The following is a 21,749-nucleotide window of genomic DNA, read 5'->3' as shown; positions in this document are numbered from 1 at the left end:
GCAGGCCCCAGCCGAGGCTGGGAGACCCAGGAAGCTCCCCCCGCGCCCCCCACCCCACCGTCTTCTTCCATAGACTCAGGAGGCAGACAGTGTTGAGGAGGGACCATCACGTCAGCCTGGAGGCTCAGAGAGGCGGGAGGCGTTCTGTCCAAGGACACACAACCGCGCAGGCAGCCCCGGGCAGAGCTCCCCGGACATGTGCTCGCCTTCGGGTGACCATGGACCAGAGTCACCCTGTCCAAACCTGGTGTGATCACCGCGCCCTGTGAGCCTTGGCATCCGCAGCCTCTACTACGTCACACCTTGTTCCTAAAGGGCTTTCTCCTGAGCCACCCGGGGCCTCAAATGCAGCCTTGCCCAGCAGAGCACAGTGGCCGCGGCTTGGGGGTGGGGGGCTCCCTGGTCACTCGGGCCAGGCCAGGCCTCCGAGCCCCTGTAGGAAGAGGCTCCAGACCCTCGCCTGGAGGTGAGCCCAGCCGCTAGCGTTCAGGGGCATCACACAGCCCCGTTCTCACAAATATGGCACAAAAAGGCCTCTCACAGAGCAACCAGCCAAGCCAGCTGTCTGCGGTGGGCTTCTACGCGGTGAAGGGCCACCCAAAGGCGAGCACGTGTCCAGGGGGGCTCTGCCTGGGGGGAGGGGGCAGAGGAAGGGACCTGTGGCCCTGCAGGCCTTACCTTCCTGGGTTCCCCTGAGCTGGCTCAGGGGACCCTGGCAAAGGTTTGGTGGTTGCTTGGTGTGGCCGCAGGCAGATGCCGCCTGCCCTGGGCTCATCCTGCTCTCCCAGCAGATGGGGCTCCTGGAGCTGGCCTGTCCACTCTTCAGGGAAGCCTTGCTGAACGCACAACGAGGCTGTGGTCAGCCAGAAGGAACCTGTCCAGCCTGGGAGCCCCTGTTACCCACTAGTCTCCACCCTTGGGAGAGTTGGGTCTTGGGAGGAATGAAGCCAGAGACAGCCCTGTGGAGATGAGCCCCCACCCAGGTCGGCGTGCCTCGGGTATTTCCGAAGCCCCTCCTGCATGCAGGCTCCATCCTGGGCCTGGAGATGAGCAGCAGGCAAAGCAAACTGAAGTGCCTACCCTCTTGGAGCTAGTCGGGGGTAGTGGTGGTGGTTTCGTCACTTAGTCGTGTCCCACTCTTTGCGACCCTGTGGAACGTAGCCCATCAGGCTCCTCCGTCCATGGAATTTCCTAGGCAAGAACACTGGAGTGGGTTGCCATTTCCTTCTCCAGGGTATCTTCCTGACCTGGGGATTGAACCCAGGTCTCCTGCATTGACAGGTGGATTCTTTACTGCTGAGCCACGAGGGAAGCCCAAGTTCAGGGAGACAGACAGTAACATATGTTTCAGGCAGCGACAGCCCCGTGAAGGAGACAGCAGCCGTGGTTGGTTTTGTTTTTAAAGGTAGTTTAACCTGAAGTTCTACAGGACTCTCTAATAAAGTCAGGCAATTTCCCAATAACATGATTTTTCCTTCTTATTATTTTATTTTGGCCACACTGAGCGGCATGTGGAATCTTAGTACCCCCCAACCAGGGATCGAACCAGTGCCCCCTTGCATTGGAAGCGCAGAGTCTTAACCATGGGACCGCCAGGGAAGTCCCCTGGTGCGGTAGTTTTAAAACACACCCACAGTTCTTTGGCACTTCTCCCCATGGGTAGTGGAGCCTAACTTTCCTCCACTTAAACATGAACTAAGCAACTCGATTTTAATGAATAAAGGTAGCAGAAATGGTGCTGGTGAGTGTCGCAGCTCAGTCCTAAAGGTATATCTGGCTTCCACCTGGAGATCCAGTGGATCTCTGCCTCTCAGGACGTCCATTCCTGGTCTGGGACGCTCGGGCCACGTGGAGAAGCCGCATTTGGTGTCTGAGTGCCCCAGAGCCCCCAAAGCCGGCATCCACCACCTGATTTATGAAGGAGCAGGCCTTCTGACGTTGGGAAAGATTGCAGGCAGAAGGAGAAGAGAGCGGTAGAGGATGAGATGGTTGGATGGCATCGACTCAATGGACATGAACTTAGGCAAACTCCGGGAGATGGTGAGGGCCAGGGAGACCCGGCGTGCTGCAGTCCATGGGGTCACAGAGTCAGAGGTGACTAAGCGACCGAACAACAGGCCTTCCAAAGATTCCAGCCCGGGCCTAGGTCTTCAGCAGGGTTGCCTCCCCTCCCCAGTGACATCATGTCCCCCGTCCCCAGTGACATCACGGTGCAGACACCCCACCCCACCGTGTCCTGTCTATAGTCTGAGCGTATGACATGGCGTGTGAGGCCACTGGGCTTTGGGGTGACCTGCTATGCAGACAGAGTAGCCGGGACAGCTGGGCGGCGTGGGGGACGCAGAGGGATGCGATGGGAGAGCCTGGTCTGGACACAGTGGTCAGCAGTGAGGCTTCCCTGATTTAAGTGGCCCCTCAGGAGAGTGGAAGGAGGTGAGGGGGTGAGCCGCGTGGCCTCTGATGGGGGAGTGGACGGGCTTGTGTGGGGCAGCGGAGCTGGAGGCGTGGTCATAGGAGACGCACCAGAGAGGCGGGGGCACGTGGAGGGCCTTGGGGTGGGGGGCACTGAGAGGATCCGGGCTTTGCTCCATGTGGGAGGGCTGGGAGCAGAGAAAGGCCATGAGCCGAGGAGGGTTTTAACACGACCCCTCAGAGGCTCCTGGGTGGGAAACAAGACGAGGTTACCCTGGGAGCAGCCCGACCGTCCTGGGAGACAGAGCGCCCAGGAGACCCCCACTGTGCGCCAAGCTCGGGTGTCGGGGGGGCTCTGACGAGGCAGGGAAGTGGGGACATGGAAAGAGGCCACAGAGGGGGCCGACTGCCTCCCCCCTTCCCTCTCGAAGGGGGTCGGACCAAGACACCAAGGGAAAGAGCCCCGGACGCCAGCAGCACCTGGCCTGGGAAGGAGGCGTTTTACTTCTCGTCTGTGCTTTTCTGTAATTGCCTCGGCCACAGGGTGGAGTGGGGCGGGGCGGGGGTTGAGCAGCCCAGGGCTCCCTGGTGCCCCGTGTTGGGGCCGGCGTCTGCTCCTGGGCGGAGCACAGAGGGCGGTCAGCCGCTTTTTGGGAAGGCCTCATGGTCAGATCCGGGCCTGCCACGCTCACCTGGCTGTGTGACCCTAGGCAGGCCGCTGCCCTTCTCTGAGCCTTGGTTTGCTCTTGTGTAGAATGGGGATGAGACTGACGTCGCTGACCTTGGAGAGCTGTGGTCAGCACTGTCAAGGGTGCCTGCCCTCGGGGGGTGCCTGGGTTGTTGGGGAGCAGTTCACTAAAGTCCACGTGCCTCTCCCTGTCAGACCCTCCCGTGAGCCCCCGTTGGCATGAAGCCTGAGCTGCTCAGGGTGGCATTTAGGCCACGGCCCTGCGCTCCCTCTGCAGGACCGCCACCCCTGGTCCGCTGCAGTGTCCCTGGGTCTCCTCTACATGCTGACCCCCCGCCTCCACTGTTGAGGGCCACCTCTGGGCCAGGCATTGCCCCAAACACCCACGGCTTCACCCTTCTGCCAGCCCCGTGGAGGCCCTGGGAGGAAGGTCCTGCGTTTCGGAAGAGGAGTGGGATGTTCACGGAACAGGGCTTCAGGTGGGGGTTGCAGACACAGATTTCTGCACGTTTCTGCTGACCGCTGGTGGACAGATGGACTGCAAATGAGCTGGAGGCCCCGGAGGGGCAGGGACCGAGGTGGGGTGGGGGAGGCGTGCATGCCCAGAGGGGAACACTTTTGAGAGTGTTCAGATACCAGCAGGACACACCACACACCAGTGGGTGGGTTGTGGCTTGCGGCGCCGCCAGTCTGAGGCTTCTGGTGGACCAGGATGCCCTGGGCATCCATGTCCCAGACCCCTGCTGTCAATCACTGGGCACCGTGGACACCACGGTTGGATGGGTTCTCTCAGGTTGATGCTGGTAGCCCGGACACCTTGGTCATCTTGCGTCTGTCTCCCCCGCCCCACACCCTGGGAAGAAGTGCCCCATGTCCAGGTCTCCCCAAGGTCTGATCTGGAAGGGGAATCTGGGGTGGGGCGGAATGGTCCATGTGGTGCCTAGTTCACGGAAGGCCTGAATTATGCACTAGGAGGAGGAAAAGGAGGTCTGGTCTTCACCTACCCCCTGGTCTGCTGACTGTGCCCCTCTTGGTCTCAGCTGAGATGCCTCCTCTTCCAGGCAGCCTTCCCTGCCTGCCCCCTGCACTGCCTGCTGTAGCTGTTGGCTTGTCTCTTGGGCTGGATCTGGGGGCCTTTGAGGGCAGGCCCTGCTCTTTTTCAGGACCCTCATGCCTGAAAGAATGCCTGGAACCACAGCAGGTGCCCCGGGACCATCGCACGAATGATGGTGTGGGCTCCAGCGAATATCCGAGAGCCTGTTGGGGCAGAGCCTGGGTCCCGTGTACAGAAACACAGGCGGCCCCTCTGTGACCTGGGCCGCTCCCGCCGCTGCCCCCGCACTGCCTGCCCGCCGTGGCCCCTCCTTGTCAGCAAATTTGAAAGGCTGCCTGGCTGGCTGGCAGTGCGGGCAGGCCATTGCTGCCATTAAGTTAATGTTATGGGCCTTTTACAGGTGTGTTAAATAGACGCAGTTATTAACGAGTATATTAAGCCAATTAAAAGCAGCCCTTTGAGTGGGGTTTAATGTGGCTACAGGGAGACCTCAGCGGCAGCCTGCCTTCCAGAAGTTGGAGGTGGGGGGAGCCTGGGTGGAAGGTGGGGGGCTGTGCTGCTGAGACTGGGGAGAGGTGGGCAGTGGGACCCCGGCTGGAGGCAGGCCCGTGGCTGTCTGATGCCCGCTCGGCCACTCGTGGGGGTGACCTTGGGCAGCGGCTGGGTGTGAGAGCCTCAGTTTCTCATCTTTTTGGGGCCGAAGGGGCGGGTGCATCCGGGGTACTTGGCCCTGGCAGGCATGCGGTACCTGTCCATCAAGGTGGGGGAGGTGGGTGGCCAGGCCAGGACCCTAGCCCAGGACTCCTGCTCCCACGTGCCAGGCTTTGCGGTGGGAGCCCGGGCGCCTACTGGACAGACGCTGGTCCCTGGGCAGTCGAGGGCGGCTTCCAGTGAGCCACTGGGCACCCCCCGCCCTCCCCCGGCAAACCTGTCCCCTCGGTGGACCTCACGTTTGGTGACTGTGACGGGGGCTGACTGCAGCTTTCCTGGCGGAGGGGTGGTGTGCCGGGCGCCTGAGCACGGGCGGGCCTCGAGTGCATGCTGTCTCTTTCTCATGCCCTCCCAGTTTTCGCCTGTTGCCTCTTCCCTAAAGCTCGGGAAGTAGACGGCTGTTATCTGTGTTGAGGTGGGGGTCCCCGGGCAGAGGGCCTGGCCCCAGCCCACCAGGAGCAGCGGTCGGGGGGTCCCCGGGCAGAGGGCCTGGCCCCAGCCCACCAGGAGCAGCGGTCGGGGGGTCCCCGGGCAGAGGGCCTGGCCCCAGCCCACCAGGAGGAGCGGTCGGGGGGTCCCCGGGCAGAGGGCCTGGCCCCAGCCCACCAGGAGGAGCGGTCGGGGGGTCCCCGGGCAGAGGGCCTGGCCCCAGCCCACCAGGAGGAGCGGTCGGGGGGTCCCCGGGCAGAGGGCCTGGCCCCAGCCCACCAGGAGCAGCGGTCGGGGGGTCCCCGGGCAGAGGGCCTGGCCCCAGCCCACCAGGAGCAGCGGTCGGGGGGTCCCCGGGCAGAGGGCCTGGCCCCAGCCCACCAGGAGCAGCGGTCGGGGGGTCCCCGGGCAGAGGGCCTGGCCCCAGCCCACCAGGAGGAGCGGTCGGGGGGTCCCCGGGCAGAGGGCCTGGCCCCAGCCCACCAGGAGGAGCGGTCGGGGGGTCCCCGGGCAGAGGGCCTGGCCCCAGCCCACCAGGAGGAGCGGCCCACACCTGCGTCCCCTCTGCGGCCGACACTCGTGCCCTTGGAGGTGGCAGCCTTCTGATGCTCGATTAACGCGACACTAATTAGCTGGTGGCACCGGCAGAATCCCTAATGAGGCCGCCCAGGAGGGGGGCGGGGAGCAGCTGTTCTCCGGCCTCTCTGCTGGGAGGAGGTGGGGAGATGCCGGGTGGTTGCCAGCCACCCCGACCTGCCCCAGCCCGGCCCACCACCCCGGTGGGCCTTGGAGGTCAGGCCTGGGTGCTACCGCTGTCTGCTTCCCACGGTGTGGGTTTTTTGGTCTGCCCAGAGTTCCTGTTGGTGTAGTGCTGGGTGAGGCTCCAGTGTCATTCACTCCATTTGGATAACCAGCGGTCCTGGCAATGCCTACCCACCCCCGTGATCCGCAAGGCCTGCCTTGTCCATTTCTAGACGCTCTGCCCCATTCCCTGGTGCCCTCTTTCCCTTTGCTAGTCACATGGCTTCAGACTAGCCATGGCAGAACTGGCCCCTACACTTCTTCATCAGAAGCGCCTGGGTTGTTCTTGACCCTCTGCTCTTTATCAACTTCCACGTGAGGTCTTCAGGTTATGCACAGGACGGCTAGGATGGAGGACTAGATCAGATCTTCTCCATATTGAATATCTGTCCACACACAGGACATAAGTCTGTTTTGGTCTTTAAAAACTATCATTATATAAACAATTTTTTTCTCCATAGAGGTCATTTATTTACCTTTTTGTGAATATATTTATATTCCTTAATATTTAATAAATTTAGGTTCCCTAGTAAATGTAACAGTATCATAACTTAGATAAAATGAACAATTCCTATAGATACACACAGACTACCAAAACTGACTTAATACACAATAGAAAGTCTCTATAGACCCATAATAAAGAGAGGGAAAGAGGAGGTGAAAGAGAAGGGTGAAAAAGTTGGCTTAAAGCTCAACATTCAGAAAACGAAGATCATGGCATCCGATCCCATCACTTCATGGGAAATAGATGGGGAAACAGTGGAAACAGTGTCAGACTTTATTTTTCTGGGCTCCAAAATCACTGCAGATGGTGACTGCAGCCATGAAATTAAAAGACGCTTACTCCTTGGAAGGAAAGTTATGACCAACCTAGATAGCATATTCAAAAGCAGAGACATTGCCAACAAAGGTCAGTCTAGTCAAGGCTATGGTTTTTCCTGTGGTCATGTATGGATGTGAGAATTGGACTGTGAAGAAAGCTGAGCGCCCAAGAATTGATGCTTTTGAACTGTGGTGTTGGAGAGGACTCTTGAGAGTCCCTTGGACTGCAAGGAGATCCAACCAGTCCATTCTGAAGGAGATCAGCCTTGGGATTTCTTTGGAAGGAATGATGCTAAAGCTGAAACTCCAGTACTTTGGCCACCTCATGCGAAGAGTTGACTCATTGGAAAAGACTCTGATGCTGGGAGGGACTGGGGGCAGGAGGAGAAGGGGACGACAGAGGATGAGATGGCTGGATGGCATCACTGACTCGATGGATGTGAGTCTGAGTGAGCTCCAGGAGTTGGTGATGGACAGGGAGGCCTGGCGTGCTGTGATTCATGGGGTCGCCAAGAGTCAGACACGACTGAACCACTGAACTGAATAAAGAGAGAGATTGAACTAGTAACCAAAACACCCACAAAAAAAGCCCAGGCCTAGATAAGGCTTCACTGGTGTATTCTACAGAACGTTTAAAGAATTAATATCAATTTTCCCACAAACCTTCTAAAAAAGAGACTCAGAGGGAACATTTGTAAACTAATTCTGTGAGGCTAGTATCTGTTGTTGCTGTTTAGTTGCTCAGTCGTGTCTGACTCTGTGACCCCAAGGACTGTAGCCCGCCAGGCTCCTCTGTCCATGAGATTTCCCAGGCAAGAACACTGGAGTGGGTTGCCATTTCCTCCTTCAGGGGATCTTACTGACCAAATAACTATAGACTAATATCCTTTATAAATATGCACTCAGCCCTCCGTATCCGCAGGTTTTGTATCCAAGGATTCAGCAGAGGACTGGAAATTCCAAAAAGCAAAAGGAGAATTTGCTGCGCACTAGCAACTACTTTCATAGCATTTACATCATATTTATAACCATCTGCATATCATTTACATCATATTTACAACTCTTTACTCCCCAGGTCGGGAGGTGCCCAATATGCTACTGGAGATCAGTGGAGAAATAATTCCAGAAAGAATTAAGAGACGGAGCCAAAGCAAAAACAACACCCAGTTGTGGATGTGACTGGTGATGGAAGTAAAGTTCGATGCTGTAAAGAGCAATATTGCATAGGAACCTGGAATGTTAGGTCCATGAATCAAGGCAAATTGGAAGTGGTCAAACAGGAGATGGCAAGAGTGAACGTCGACATTCTAGGAATCAGTGAACTAAAATGGACTGGAATGGGTGAATTTAACTCAGATGACCATTATATCTACTACTGTGGGCAGGAATCCCTTAGATGAAAGAGAGTAGCCATCATAGTCAACAATAGAGACCGAAATGCAGTACTTGGATGCAATCTCAAAAACTACAGAACGATCTCTTCGTTTCCAAGGCAAACCATTCAGTATCACAGTTATCCAAGTCTATGCCCCAACCAGTAATGCTGAAGAAGGTGAAGTTTAATGGCTCTATGAAGACCTACAAGAACTTCTAGAACTAATACCCAAAAAAGATGTCCTTTTCATTATAGGGGACTGGAATCCAAAAGTAGGAAGTCAAGAAGCACCTGGAGTAACCGGCAAATTTGGCCTTGGAGTACTGAATGAAGCAGGGCAAAGGCAAATAGTTTTGCCAAGAGAATGCACTGGTCATAACAAACACCCTCTTCCAACAGCACAGAAGAAGACTACACATGGACATCACCAGATGGTCAACACCGAAATCAGACTGATTATATTCTTTGCAGCCAAAGATGGAGAAGCTCTATACAGTCAGCAAAAACAAGACCGGGAGCTGACTGTGGCTCAGATCTTGAACTCCTTATTGGCAAATTCAGACTTAAATTGAAGAAAGTAGGGAAAACCACTAGAGCATTCAGCAGGTATGACCTAAATCAAATCCCTTATGATTATACAGTGGAAGTGAGAAATAGATTTAAGGGACTAGATTTGATAGAGTGCTTGATGAACTATGGATGGAGGTTGGTGACACTGTACAGGAGACGGGGATCAAGACTATCCCCAAGAAAAAGAAATGCAAAAAATTAAAATGGCTGTCTTAGGAGGCCCTACAAATAACTGTGAAAAGAAGAAAAGTGAAAAGCAAAGGAGAAAAGGAAAGATATACCCATTTGAATGCAGAGTTCCAAAGAATAGCAAGGAGAGATAAGAAAGCCTTCCTCAGCGATCAATGCAAAGAAATAGAGGAAAACAACAGAATGGGAAAGACTAGAGATCTCTTCAAGAAAATTAGAGATACCAAGGGAACATTTCACACAAAGATGGGCTCAATAAAGGACAGAAATGGTATGGACCTGACAGAAGCAGAAGATATTAAGAAGAGGTGGCAAGAATACACAGAAGAACTGTACAAAAAAGATCTTCACGACCCAGATAATCACGATGGTGTGATCACTCACCTAGAGCCAGACATCGTGGAATGTGAAGTCAAGTGGGCCTTAGGAAGCATCACTATGAACAAAGCTAGTGGAGGTGATGGAATTCCAGTTGAGCTATTTCAAATCCTAAAAGATGATGCTGGAAAGTGCTGCACTTAGTATGCCAGCAAATTTGGAAAACTCAGCAGTGGCCACAGGACTGGAAAAGGTCAGTTTTCATTCCAATCCCAAAGAATGTTCAAACTACTGCACAATTGCACTCATCTCATATGCTAGCAAAGTAATGCTCAAAATTCTCCAAGCCAGGCTTCAGCAATATGTGAACCATGAACTTCCAGATGTTCAAGCTGGTTTTAGAAAAGGCAAAGGAACCAGAGATCAAATTGCCAACATCCCCTGGATCATCGAAAAAGCAAGAGAGTTCCAGAAAAACATCTACTTCTGCTTTATTGACTATGCCAAAGGTTTTGACTGTGTGGATCACAACAAACTGGAAAATTCTGAAAGAGATGGGAATACCAGACCACCTGGCCTGCCTCTTGAGAAATCTGTATGCAGGTCAGGAAGCAACAGTTAGAACTGGACATGGAACAACAGATTGGTTCCAAATAGGAAAAGGAGTACGTCAAGGCTGTATATTGTCACCCTGCTTATTTAACTTATATGCAGAGTACATCATGAGAAACACTGGGCTGGATGAAGCACAAGCTGGAATCAAGATTGCTGGGAGAAATATCAATAACCTCAGATATGCAGATGACACCACACTTATGGCAGAAAGCGAAGAACTAAAGAGCCTCTTGGTGAAAGTTAAAGAGGAGAGTGAAAAAGTTGGCTTAAAGCTCAACATTCAGAAAATGAGATCATGGCATTCGGTCCCATCACTTCATGGCAAATAGATGGGGAAACAGTGGCAGACTAACTAAGGTCCGTCTAGTCAAGGCTATGGTTTTTCCAGTAGTCATGTATGGATGTGAGAGTTGGACTATAAAGAAAGCTGAGTGCCGAAGAATTGATGCTTTTGAACTGTGGTGTTGGAGAAGACTCTTGAGAGCCCCTTGGACTGCAAGGAGATCCAACCAGTCCATCCTAAAGGAGATCAGTCCTGGGTGTTCACTGGAAGGATTGATGCTGAAGCTGAAACTCCAGTATTTTGGCCACCTGATGCGAAGAATCAACTCATTGGAAAAGACCCTAATGCTGGGAAAGATTGAAGGCAGGAGGAGAAGGGGACGACAGAGGATGAGATGGTTGGATGGCATCATCGACTCAGTGGACATGAATTTGAGTAAACGCGGGGAGTTGGTGATGGACAGGGAGGCCTGGCGTGCTGCAGTCCGTGGGGTCGCAAAGAGTCGGACACGACTGAGCGACTGAACTCAATGAACCTAGTATTTACATTGGAGTAGGTACAAGTAATCTAGAGATGATTTAAAAGATAAGCAAGGGACTTCCCTGGTGGTCCAGTGGTTAGGACTCTATACTTTCACTGCCAAAGGCTGGGTTCAGTCCCTGGTTGGGGAACAAGCCATGTGGTGCAGCCAAAGAAAGTATACACAAGGATGTGCATTATATATATGTTTTTAGGTTCTTTTCTGTTATAGGTTATTATAAGATGCTGAGTAGAGTTCCCTGTGCTATGCAGTACGTTCTTTATTATGGGCTGATGTTCTGAGAATCTTGCTGAATTCTTCTCTTGGAACTTCTGTGCAGTTTAACTTCTAACCCTTAGTCGCTCAGTTGTGTCCACTCTGCCACCCCTTGGACTGTAGCCCACCAGGCTGCTCTGTCCATGGGATTTCATAGGCAAGAATACTGGAATGGGTTGCCATTCCCTTCTCCAGGGGATCTTCCCAACCCAGCGATTGAACCTGGGTCTCCCACACCACAGGCAGATTCTCTAATCCTTAAAACTTATTTTCTCTGTCTTGCTGAGGTGGCCAGCACCTCCGCACAGTGTGGGAAGGCAGTGACCTGGGTCTTCGTCCTCCTCTGACTTTATCGGCCCTCGGGTTGGTTTGTGGTGGGTTGCGGTTGAAACCTCTGTAATAGAAGCAGTCGCCTGTCGTCTTAGTTTGCTGAGACCTTATTTTTATTCGTTCAGTTGTAAAAGGGGGCTGCCTCCGCCCAGCCTGTCCCGGCTGTCACCTCCGAGCCTCCATCCCCTCCTGGCTTCGTTCTGGGTGGGGGCAGCCCTGGCCTGTCCCTCCATTTCCCTGGCTGCACTTGGCAACGGCTACTTAATTGAATCTGCTGTGTGGCCAGCGGTGGGTTTTTCATTTTATTGGAATCTTAAATCGCTTTGTTTCTTCCTTATTTTATTAGTGTTAGTGGAAGCAGTGGTACCTGCAGGAGTACTCATGGGGCTGGGGGCTCCTGCCTTTGGGGTCCAGGGTGACGGGTGGGAGTCGGGTGAGGAGGGGTGGACACTGGGGAGAAGAGCTGCTCCAGGACCTTCTTGGGTTCACCACCCCTTGGATGCTTTCCCCTTTAAGACGGGAGAGACAGGCTGGGGAGCCTGTGGTCCCTCTGCAGGCTGGGTGTGGGGAAAGGGCTCCCAGCCTCTGGGGGACATGGGGCAGGTAGAGGGTTTGAGTTTGCTGCCAGGCTCTGGGGGTTCTCGCCTTTTCTTCTCATTCCCACATCACAGCAGAGGAAACTGCGACCCGAGAGGGCCACTCGCTCGCCCAAGACCACACACACATCCCCTTCAGGGCCAGCCAGGATTTGACTCCCAGACCATCAGGTCTCAGAGCCTGTGCCCTGGGGGATCAGGGGGACAAGGGCGGGGCGGTCACTGTACCCGCATCTACAGAGGAAAGGCTGCACCCCTCCCCAAGATCCTGCAGAGTGAGGGCGGAAGCTCACACCCTCTCCCGGGGCAGCCACCTGGCGCGGTGGGGGTGGGGGTAGACCCCTCCACCTCGGACGACTGAGTAAGGCTCCCACCCCCACCCCCTGCACCAGCCAAGCCCCCGTGCTGCCACCGGGGCCCTCTGCCTGGCCCGTGCTCTCAGGGGAGCATGACTCAAAGTGTGTGTTATCAAAACCGTGATAAGAAAGTCAAATATTCATTAAGGGGATGGTCCCCAGGTGGGCGGGTCCTGTCTGGCCCTGCCCAGCTGGGAGCAGCCCCGGGTCTCAGGCCTGAGGCAGGAAAGGGGGATGGACTTTCCCTCCCCGCCTCACTCCCCGCTCCCCCAACCTTTCTTTCCTCCAGGTCACTTTGGTCAGCTGGATCAGGATACAGCAGCCAGCCGCCTGGGCTCCTGGACACGTGGCTGCCCGCGGCCCCCGGGTCCTCCACCTGCCGGATCTCAGGTCCCAGGGGTGAACTGCAGCCGTTTCTGGTTCGCTGGCACGTTCGGGGAGCTCGTGGAGGTCAGTGCTGGGCAGCCCTGTGCAGATAGGCCGCTCTGATGCCATCACCCAGGAAGAAGCGGGAGAGGGGCTCAGACCTGGCCACGTCTTCTCCCCACTGGGTTTCTGACATCATCGTCATCACAGGGGATGGCTTCTTAGGTGCTCTGGCCCCTCGCTTCACAGAAGGGAGCGTTCCAGCCCTGAGACCCAACGGGCTCACCCAGGGTCAGGCTGCATGTGGCCCAGTCAAGACCTCTGTCCCTTAGTGACAAACAGCACAGCCTGAGGTCTGGCCATGAGGCTCAGGGCCAGCACTTCCCGTCTGGGTTCTGCCTGGGGGAAGTGGGGGGGAGCGCCACGGGGACAAGTGGGTCGGCCTGGGTGCTCGGGAGTCTTGTCCAGGCCTTGACCGGGCAGCAGGGCACCAATTCAATTTGCTTATCTCCCATCCTGGCTGCCCTCTTTCCCATGCTCTTCAATTACAGGCAGAGTCAGCGACTCTTGCAGGAAGTACAAAGATGTCAGAGGGTCTGAGCGGGCAGGGCAAGTGGGACATCTTTGGTGCCCTCCACATTCTCGTGGGGCTTCCCGGGTGGTGCTAGTGGTAAAGAACCCGCTTGCCAATGCAGGAGACAAGAGATGTGGGTTTGATCCCTGGGTTGGGAAGAGCCCCTGGAGGGACGGATGGGCTACCCACTCCAGTATTCTGGGGCTTCCCTGGTGGCTCAGATGGTAAAGGAATCCGCCTGCAATGCTGGAGACCTGGGTTCCATCCCTGGGTTGGGAGGATCCCCTGGAAGAGGGCATGGCAACCCCCTCCAGTATTCTTGCCTGCAGAATCCCACGGACAGAGGAGCCTGGCAGGTTATGGTCTATAGGGTCACAAAGAGTCGGACAGGACTGAAGAGACTGAGCACACATGCGCACCACATTCTCTGGTTCCGGCCTCAGAGCGGGGAGGACCAGCCGGGTCATCATGCCCAGCACTTGCCTCCAGCCTGCTGGCAGCAGAGGGCAAGCAGGAAACCCTGGCACCTGGACAGTGGTTAAAATGCACAGACCGTCTGAGCCAGCAAGCCCATCCTGGAATATTATTTTTGCACAGATATACATACATGGCCGAAGGTGGTGTTCACTGCAGCCCTGTTTGGAAGAGCAAGAGACTAGAAACAGCCTAAATGTCCGTCCATGGAGAGACGGGTCAAGATGCTACGTTAACCTGGGGCGAGGGCACGCTTCCTGTCAGGTGGGGAGTGATCTCCCAGCTACATCAGGAAGGAGAAAAAGGCGAGGTGCCGAGAAGCATCGGGCTGTGCATGTTGACATAAAAGGTATTTGCTGTCCCTCCCACAGGCATGCATTTTTCAGGAGGGTATTTAAAAAACTGCTAATGCTGGTTTCCTCTGGGAAGGGGAGTTATTTTTCACTGTAAATTCTTATGCTTTCTGAATTATGTGCCACGGACAATCTATTCAGTGAAGTATCTAATTTTATAAAAGAAAATGTGTTCTCCCTGGAGGCTGTGTAAAGGAGGGAAGAGGGGCTGTGCATGAAAAACACTTTTCCTTGAAACGGAAAGCCCTTCCAGCTTATCTGTCATTGTTCTGTTTTTGATGAGGCAGACAAATATTTCTCTAAACCCCTATCTCCGAAAGAACACCATCCGAGGACCTTCAGTTCTGAGGATGTTGATATAACATCTTAGGTCCACCCCCTCCCCCCCCAACCTTGTCTTCCTGGAAATACCCTCTGGAGGCAAGTAATCAAAACTGAACCAGCCTAGGACCTAATCAAAATATATAAGAAAAGGGAAGGAAAAGGCCATAATGGTTGGGGAAAAAAACAAACCACTCTGCATCAGAAAAAAATGTGGCCACAGAAGAGAGGAAGGTTTTGGCTAAATATTTCATTGTGAAGCCAATAATGTAGTAAGCAAGTGTTTCTCTAAGGCAAAAATGCAAAGAGTAGGATAAAAAGAAACTTATGAAAGGAGAAATGGAATGAGCACAGGGAGAAAAAAGGCGGCACAGAAAACAGGATGAAGAGTGAGCAAAAGGCAAGGGAGACAGTTGGGAAGGCATTCATTAGAAGAGGGCGCATGGGGAAGACACACAAAAGGAAACTGGAGTAACAGAGCACACGCCTGGGAGCTGCCTGTCGAAGGGCACGGACTCCAGGAAAAGACAGACTTGGAAGGGTCAACCCCAAGACTCAGGCTCGGAGAGTCATGGCATGAAAGATGTGGAAAGATCAAAATGAAACCTAGAGGAGGAAGGAGCAGGCTTCAGCTTCTCCATGGTAACATGCAACACTCGAAAAGAACAGAACAAGGTCTGCAAAAAAATCCTCAAGGAAACAGAGTGACCCAGGAATGATTTCTTTGCTCATTCAAGTAGAAAGTTCCAGACTGTGCTGAACTTGTGGGGATTCCAGGAGTGTGGTTCACAGGAGGCCTTAAGCTGTGGACTAGAGGGCAACTTCAGATGATGGGCAACAAGGCAAGAGAGCTGGTGGCGAGCACGGCCCCTAGTCATCTAGGACCCTGCGACGGAACGGCCTGTGGTGATGCAACCAGACGCTAACAGCACAAGCCCTTGGGAGGAAGGTAATGGTATCAATAAGAAGGGAGAGAGGGGATCAGAAGTATGTATTTATTTATACATAATAATAATAAATACACAGGTGTCCTCATTTTTAATAGCTGGGATCAAAAGATATTTAAAGCTGAAGTCAGTTAATAGAGGTTTAAAAGGATGACGTGAACACCGAGAAAATGCTATAGAGAGAAGGATATACACTAATTTCATCATTTTGTTCATTTTAGGGTAGATGGAATAGACGCCGTGTCAAAGAAATAGAAAATTAGGGAACTGTTGAACACTGCAGCACTGGAAAAAGGATCCCAGCCTTTCCTATGATTAGTAGGTACACAGAGAACTTAGATCACACGGGGAAAGACTTTTCAAAGCCATTGAAACAAAGCACTGCATGACTGAACTAATACCAGACATCTGTTGCATCAATAAATGTAAATGGGCTAAACTCTCCTATTAAACATTTTTTAAAAGGCATTCAGATTGGATCACAAAGCTTAATTCAACTCTATATTATATGAGTCACAGCTAAACAAAGTAATTCAGAAAGGTTGAAATAAAAGGACTGGCAAAGGTTTCAAGAAAAACTGTGAATTAAAAAAGCATCTTAATATGAGGTTACCATCTTAATAGATAAAGTTGAATCCAAGCCAAAAAGTATTAAATACAGCCAAGAAGGATGCAATTCACTATGAAGATTTAAGGTACTAATATCTGTGCATTAAATAGCATTGCATCACCATTTATAAGGCCAAAGCTTTAGGAGCTACAAGCAGCAGCAGACTGGCACACATTACCAGTAGGCATCTACTCCATTTCTCTATCATGACAGGTAAGTACAATACACAAGACCTAATTAATGGGGCCATCCCCAAGAAAAAGAAATGCAAAAAAGGCAAAATGGCTGTCTGAGGAGGCCTTACAAATAGCTGAGAAAAGAAGAGAAGCAAAAGGCAAAGGAGAAAAGGAAAGATACACCCATTTGAATGCAGAGTTCCAAAGAATAGCAAGGAGAGATAAGAAAGCCTTCCTCAGTGATCAGTGTAAAGAAATAGAGGAAATCAATAGAATGGGAAAGACTCGAGATCTCTTCAAGAAAACTAGAGATACCAAGGGAACATTTCATCCAAAGATAGGTATACTAAAGGACAGAAATGTATGGACCTAGCAGAAGATACTAAGAAGAGGTGGCAAGAATACACAGAAGAACTCTACATAAAAGATCTCCATGACCCAGATAGCCATGATGGTGTGATCACTCACCTAGAGCCAGACATCATGGAATGAGAAGTCAAGTGGGCCTTAGGAACAATCTGTATGAACAAAGCTATTGGAGGTGATGGAATTCCAGCTGAGCTATTTCAAATCCTAAAAGATGATGCTGGAAAAGTGCTGCACTCAATATGCCAGCAAATTTGGAAGACTCAGCAGTGGCCACAGGACTGGAAAAAGTCAGTTTTCATTCTAATCCCAAAGAAAGACAATGCCAAAGAATGTTCAAACTACTGCACAATTGCACTCATCTCACACGCTAGCAAAGTAATGCTCAAAATTCTCCAAGAAGGCTCCAACAGTATGTGAACCAAGAACTTCCAGATGTTCAAGCGGGATTTAGAAAAGGCAGAGGAACCAGAGATCAAATTGCCAATATCTGCTGGATCATCGAAAAAGTAAGGGAGTTCCAGAAAAACATCTACTGCTGCTTTATTGATTATGCCAAAGTCTTTGTGTGGATCACAGCAAACTGTGGAAAATTCTTCAAGAGATGGGAATGCTAGACCACCTTATCTGCCTCCTGAGAAATCTGTATACAGGTCAAGAAGCAATAGAACCGGACATGGAACAACAGACTGGTTCCAAATCAGGAAAGGGGTACGTCAAGGCTGTATACTGTCACCCTGCTTATTTAACTTATATGCAGAGTATATCATGTGAAATGGTGGGCTGGATGAAGCACAAGCTGGAATCAAAATTGCCGGGAGAAATATCAATAACTTCAGATATGTAGATAACACCACCCTTGTGGCAGAAAGCAAAGAGGAACTAAAGAGCCTCTTGATGAAAATAGAAGAGGAGAGTAAAAAAGCTGGCTTAAGACTCAACATTCAGAAAACAAAGATCATGGCATCTGATCCCATCACTTCATGGCAAATAGATGGGGAAACAATGGAAACAGTGACAGACTTTCTTTTCTTGGGCTCCAAAATCACTGCAGATGGTGATTGCCGCCATGAAATTAAAGACACTTGCTCCTTGGAAGAGAAGGGTATGAAAAACCTAGACAACATATTAAAAAGAGACATTACTTTGCCAATAAATGTCCCACTAGTCAAAGCTATGGTTTTTCCAGTGGTCATGTATGGATGTGAGAGTTGGACTATAAAGAAAGCTGAGCGCCAAAGAATTGATGCTTTTGAACTGTGGTGTTGGAGAAGACTCTTGAGAGTCCCTTGGACTGCAAGGAGATCAAACCAGTCAATTGTAAAGGAAATCAGTCCTGAATATTCATTGGAAGGATGGATGCTGAAACTCCAATATTTTGGCCACCTGATGCGAAGAACCAACTCATTGGAAAAGACCCTGATGCTGGGAAAGATTGAAGGCAGGGGACGACAGAGGATGAGATGGTTGGATGACATCACCAACTGGATGGACATGAGTTTGAGCAGGCTCTGGGAGCTGGTGATGGACAGGGAAGCCTGGTATGCTGCAGTCCATGGGGTCGCAAAGAGTCGGACACAACTGAGTGACTGAACTGAACTGAATTAATGGGGTAGATATAATTAGTAAATACTAAACTCTGAGCCCTGAAAAAAAGCTACATCTTTTCAAATTCCCATAAAAAGTCATAAAACTCACAAAAAACCCAGAGATCATATGGCAAAGAAAACTTCACTGAAGTCCAAAAAAGTAGAAATCTTAGTATTATCTGATTATAATGCAGTAGAACTAGAAATAACAAAACACAAAAGCACCCACTACCTGGGCTCATAGATGGAACTCAGATGAGCTTGAAGCCAAAGAAGAAATCAGAACCAAAATTCTGTGGCCCCATGGACTGTAGCCTGCCAGGCTCCTCTGTCCATGGGATTATCCAGGCAAGAATACTGGAGTGGGTAGCCACTCCCTCCTCCAGGGATCTTGCCAACCCAGGGATCAAACCCGAGTCTGTTGTGTCTCCTGCATTGGCGGGTGAATTCTTTACGCACTAGGGCCATCTGGGAAGCCCATAGAGTATTTAGAAAGTACTGATAAAAATACACGTTAGAACCTATAGGATACATCTAAAGCAGTGCTCGGAGAATTCAGAGCCTTAATTTTCCTTTTTTTCTTGTTTAGCAGTATAAAGATCTAAGCCTCTCAAAAATTTTTTTAAAAAGCAAAGCAGGAGCCTTTTAATAAAGACAAATGCATAAATTAATGAATTAGAAACCAGAAAAGGGTAATTACTAATAAATGGATCCTAAAGATGTTTCATTTTGGAAAGGAGGGGGGTAGATAACCTCATTAGCTAACTAACCTAATCAAAAGGGGGAGCACAAAATATACAGTATCAGAAACAAGGGTAACATAGTCATTTAAAGGAATTTATTTTCGGAAGCCTCAGGCAAATAAATTTTAAAACCTGGATAAAACGGGTACTTTTCTAGAGAAACATAATTTACCAAATTCATTCAAGAACCTTTAAATCGATCATTACGGAAGGAATGGTGAATATCTCAGTGCTACCCAGACCTCCACCTCCCCCAAATAAATGCACTGGCCTAGACTGCTTCATGGAGGATCAACCAATCTTTAAAGAACAGATAATCCATTTCTACTTACGATCTTATAAAGCAGAGGAAGGAGGAAAGCCTCCACTGTCTTTGTGAAGTGAGTGTAACACTGACGCTAAAACCCAACAAAAACTGTTCCCAAGAAAGAAAACTAAAGCTGAATGTCACTGATGAAATTGAAGTAAAACTATTAAATAGAAAATGCAACCCCATGGTATGTTACAAAGAAATATTTCTCATGACCAAGTGGGAACCAACCAGGAAGGCAAGGTTGGTTCATTACTAAGAAATCTGTATTATTATTCACATTAAGAGAACAAGGGAGGAAAAAAAACAACCTATGATCAGTTTCACAGACACTGAGAAGTTCAAATTCCAGTCTTGATTTTTAAAATTCTTAATACAACGGGAATAGGTAGACACTTATTTTTAACCTGATAAAGTATCTGCCCCTAGACCAGCATTTTGTGTTATGAGGAGATCCTAGAAGGTTCTGGTTAAAGTCAGAGACAAAGCAAGAATGTCTATTGTGACCACGATTATTTTTTATTGTTCCAGGGATAGTAGGCAACCTTAATATGACAAAGAAATCAAGGTATAAAACTTGCAAAGCAGGAGGTCAAATTATTGCTTACGAATGATTTGATAGTGTAACTGGAAAACTTAAGAGATGAAATTGAAAAAGCTTTATAAACAACAAAATTCAGTAAGGTGGCAGGAGTTAATAGCCTTTATTTAAACACTTATGGAAGAAAAGATTAGCCACGAAAGGTTAATGTTCCAGAGGCAGGAAACTTTAAAAATGTGCAAAGGTCTAAACGAAGATAGTACTAACCCGTTCCTGAGGGACACGGAAGAAAGTCTGAACAAACAGAAAGGGACAGACCATGTTATTGGAGGGAAAGACATCACAAAAGTGTCACTTCTTCCTAAATTAATTTATAAATTGCATGCAATCCCAGTAAAAACCCAAACAGGATTTTGTTCTTACCTAGATAAGTTGATTCTGTGGTCCAGACAGAAAACTAATAGAACCAAGAGGTTTTTGCATAAGAGAATGATGAATAACAAGCAGGAAGCACCACCAAGTATTAAAATGTGTTACACACATGCTATGACACGGGTGAGCCCTGCAAACGCTGTGCAGGGGCAAGAAGCCAGTCACAGGAGGCCACGTACTGTATGGTCCCTTCCCAGTAAAGGCCGAGAGAGAGGAACCTGTAGAGAACGGAAGATGAAGGAGTGGGTAAAGGGATTTCTTCTGAGCTGACAGGAATGCCCTAAAATGGACTGGGGTGATGGTTGCAAAATTCTGTAAGTATATAAACCACTGAAGGGTACACTCGGATGGGTGGATTGTATGGTACGTGAATAATATCTCAACAAAGGTGTATTATACTGCTACAATAATTAAACCAGCATTGCACTGATATTTGAATATACTTGTATCCATACCCCAACTTTGCACCAGATAAATTACCAAACATATCAAAGATTATATATTTTAAAAATTAAACCAGAGAAGAACTAGAAGAAACCCTGGGGAAGCTCCCTCTCTTTTTTTTTTTTTAACAGCCTCAGAATGAGAAACGACATTAAGTATGACACAAAATCCAAAGTCCATAAAAGGAAATACTGACAAATTTCACTTCACCAAAAAAAAGTCCTCCATGACAGAATCAAAGACAAATGACAATCTGGGGGAAACATCTGCAGTTCATAGAAGAGACAGAAGTCTAATTCCATCATATACAAAGAGCTCCTATAAATCAATAAGGACAAGACCCAGTGGGGGAAAAATAGATCAAGAGGATGAACAGATAAATCAAACCACATCCGTCAAAGTTACAAATGCACATACCTTTGAGCCCGTATTTCCTCTTGCAGAAATCTACGGTGTGGTTTTACTCACATCTCTGTGGCACATACCCAGGGGCAGTTTGTTGCTGCGCTGCTTGTAATGGCAGGTGGGGCACGGTTCTCCTTAGGGGACGGGCCAAGAAAACAATGGATCGTCCGCGCTACAAGAAACTACGTGCAAAGAATGAGGGAGCTCTTCGGATGCTGACATGCAGGATGTGTTGCTAAGTGAGAAAAGTGAGGCGTCAGACAGTGGGTACAGTCTGTGCAGACACACGTACTTGCTGGCACGTGCATAGAACATCTGGGGAACACACAGGAGTGGAGAGGAGGCTTTGTCTCTCTACCCCTTTATTCCTTTGGAACACTGGACTACGTGAGTATATTATCGTCTAAAGATTGTTCTTCAGCGGCTCTCTTTGAGACCCCATGGACTGTAGCCCCCCAGGCTTCTCTGTCCATGGGATTCTCCAGGCAGGAATACTGGAGTGGGTTGTCATTTCCTTCTCCAGAGGGATATTGCCAGACCTGGAATCGAACCCATGTCTCCTGCACTGGCAGGTGGATTCTTCACCTCTGAACCACCAGGGAAGCCCCTATCTAAAGATAAATACATATTAAAAAAAGAATAAAGCAACAATATAAACACAGTAATAAATGGTAATCCTGTGCTACAATAGGGAAGGGTGGGGACTGGGGACTGTGGTGAACTGGAGAGGAATATCCCTTTAAAGATGCAGGC

General features: G+C 50.2%; 1 protein-coding gene and 1 long non-coding RNA gene across 2 annotated transcripts in view; one reads left to right on the top strand and one right to left on the bottom strand.

Moving 5' to 3' along the window:
• Positions 1-21,749, bottom strand: part of FAM222A (family with sequence similarity 222 member A) — a 60,370-nt gene that overhangs the window by 7,241 nt on the left and 31,380 nt on the right. The gene's annotated exons all lie outside the window — the stretch shown is intronic.
• On the top strand, positions 11,804-15,126 carry LOC113907402. Its single transcript, XR_003515187.1, has 2 exons — positions 11,804-12,795; positions 13,883-15,126. It is a non-coding gene; the product is annotated as an uncharacterized LOC113907402 (long non-coding RNA).

The sequence above is a fragment of the Bos indicus x Bos taurus genome, chromosome 17 (genome assembly GCF_003369695.1).
Source record: "Bos indicus x Bos taurus breed Angus x Brahman F1 hybrid chromosome 17, Bos_hybrid_MaternalHap_v2.0, whole genome shotgun sequence".
Taxonomy (NCBI): Eukaryota; Metazoa; Chordata; class Mammalia; order Artiodactyla; family Bovidae; genus Bos; species Bos indicus x Bos taurus.
The sequence above is the reverse complement of the archived record's forward strand: the minus strand, read 5'-3'. Positions and strand labels throughout refer to the sequence as shown.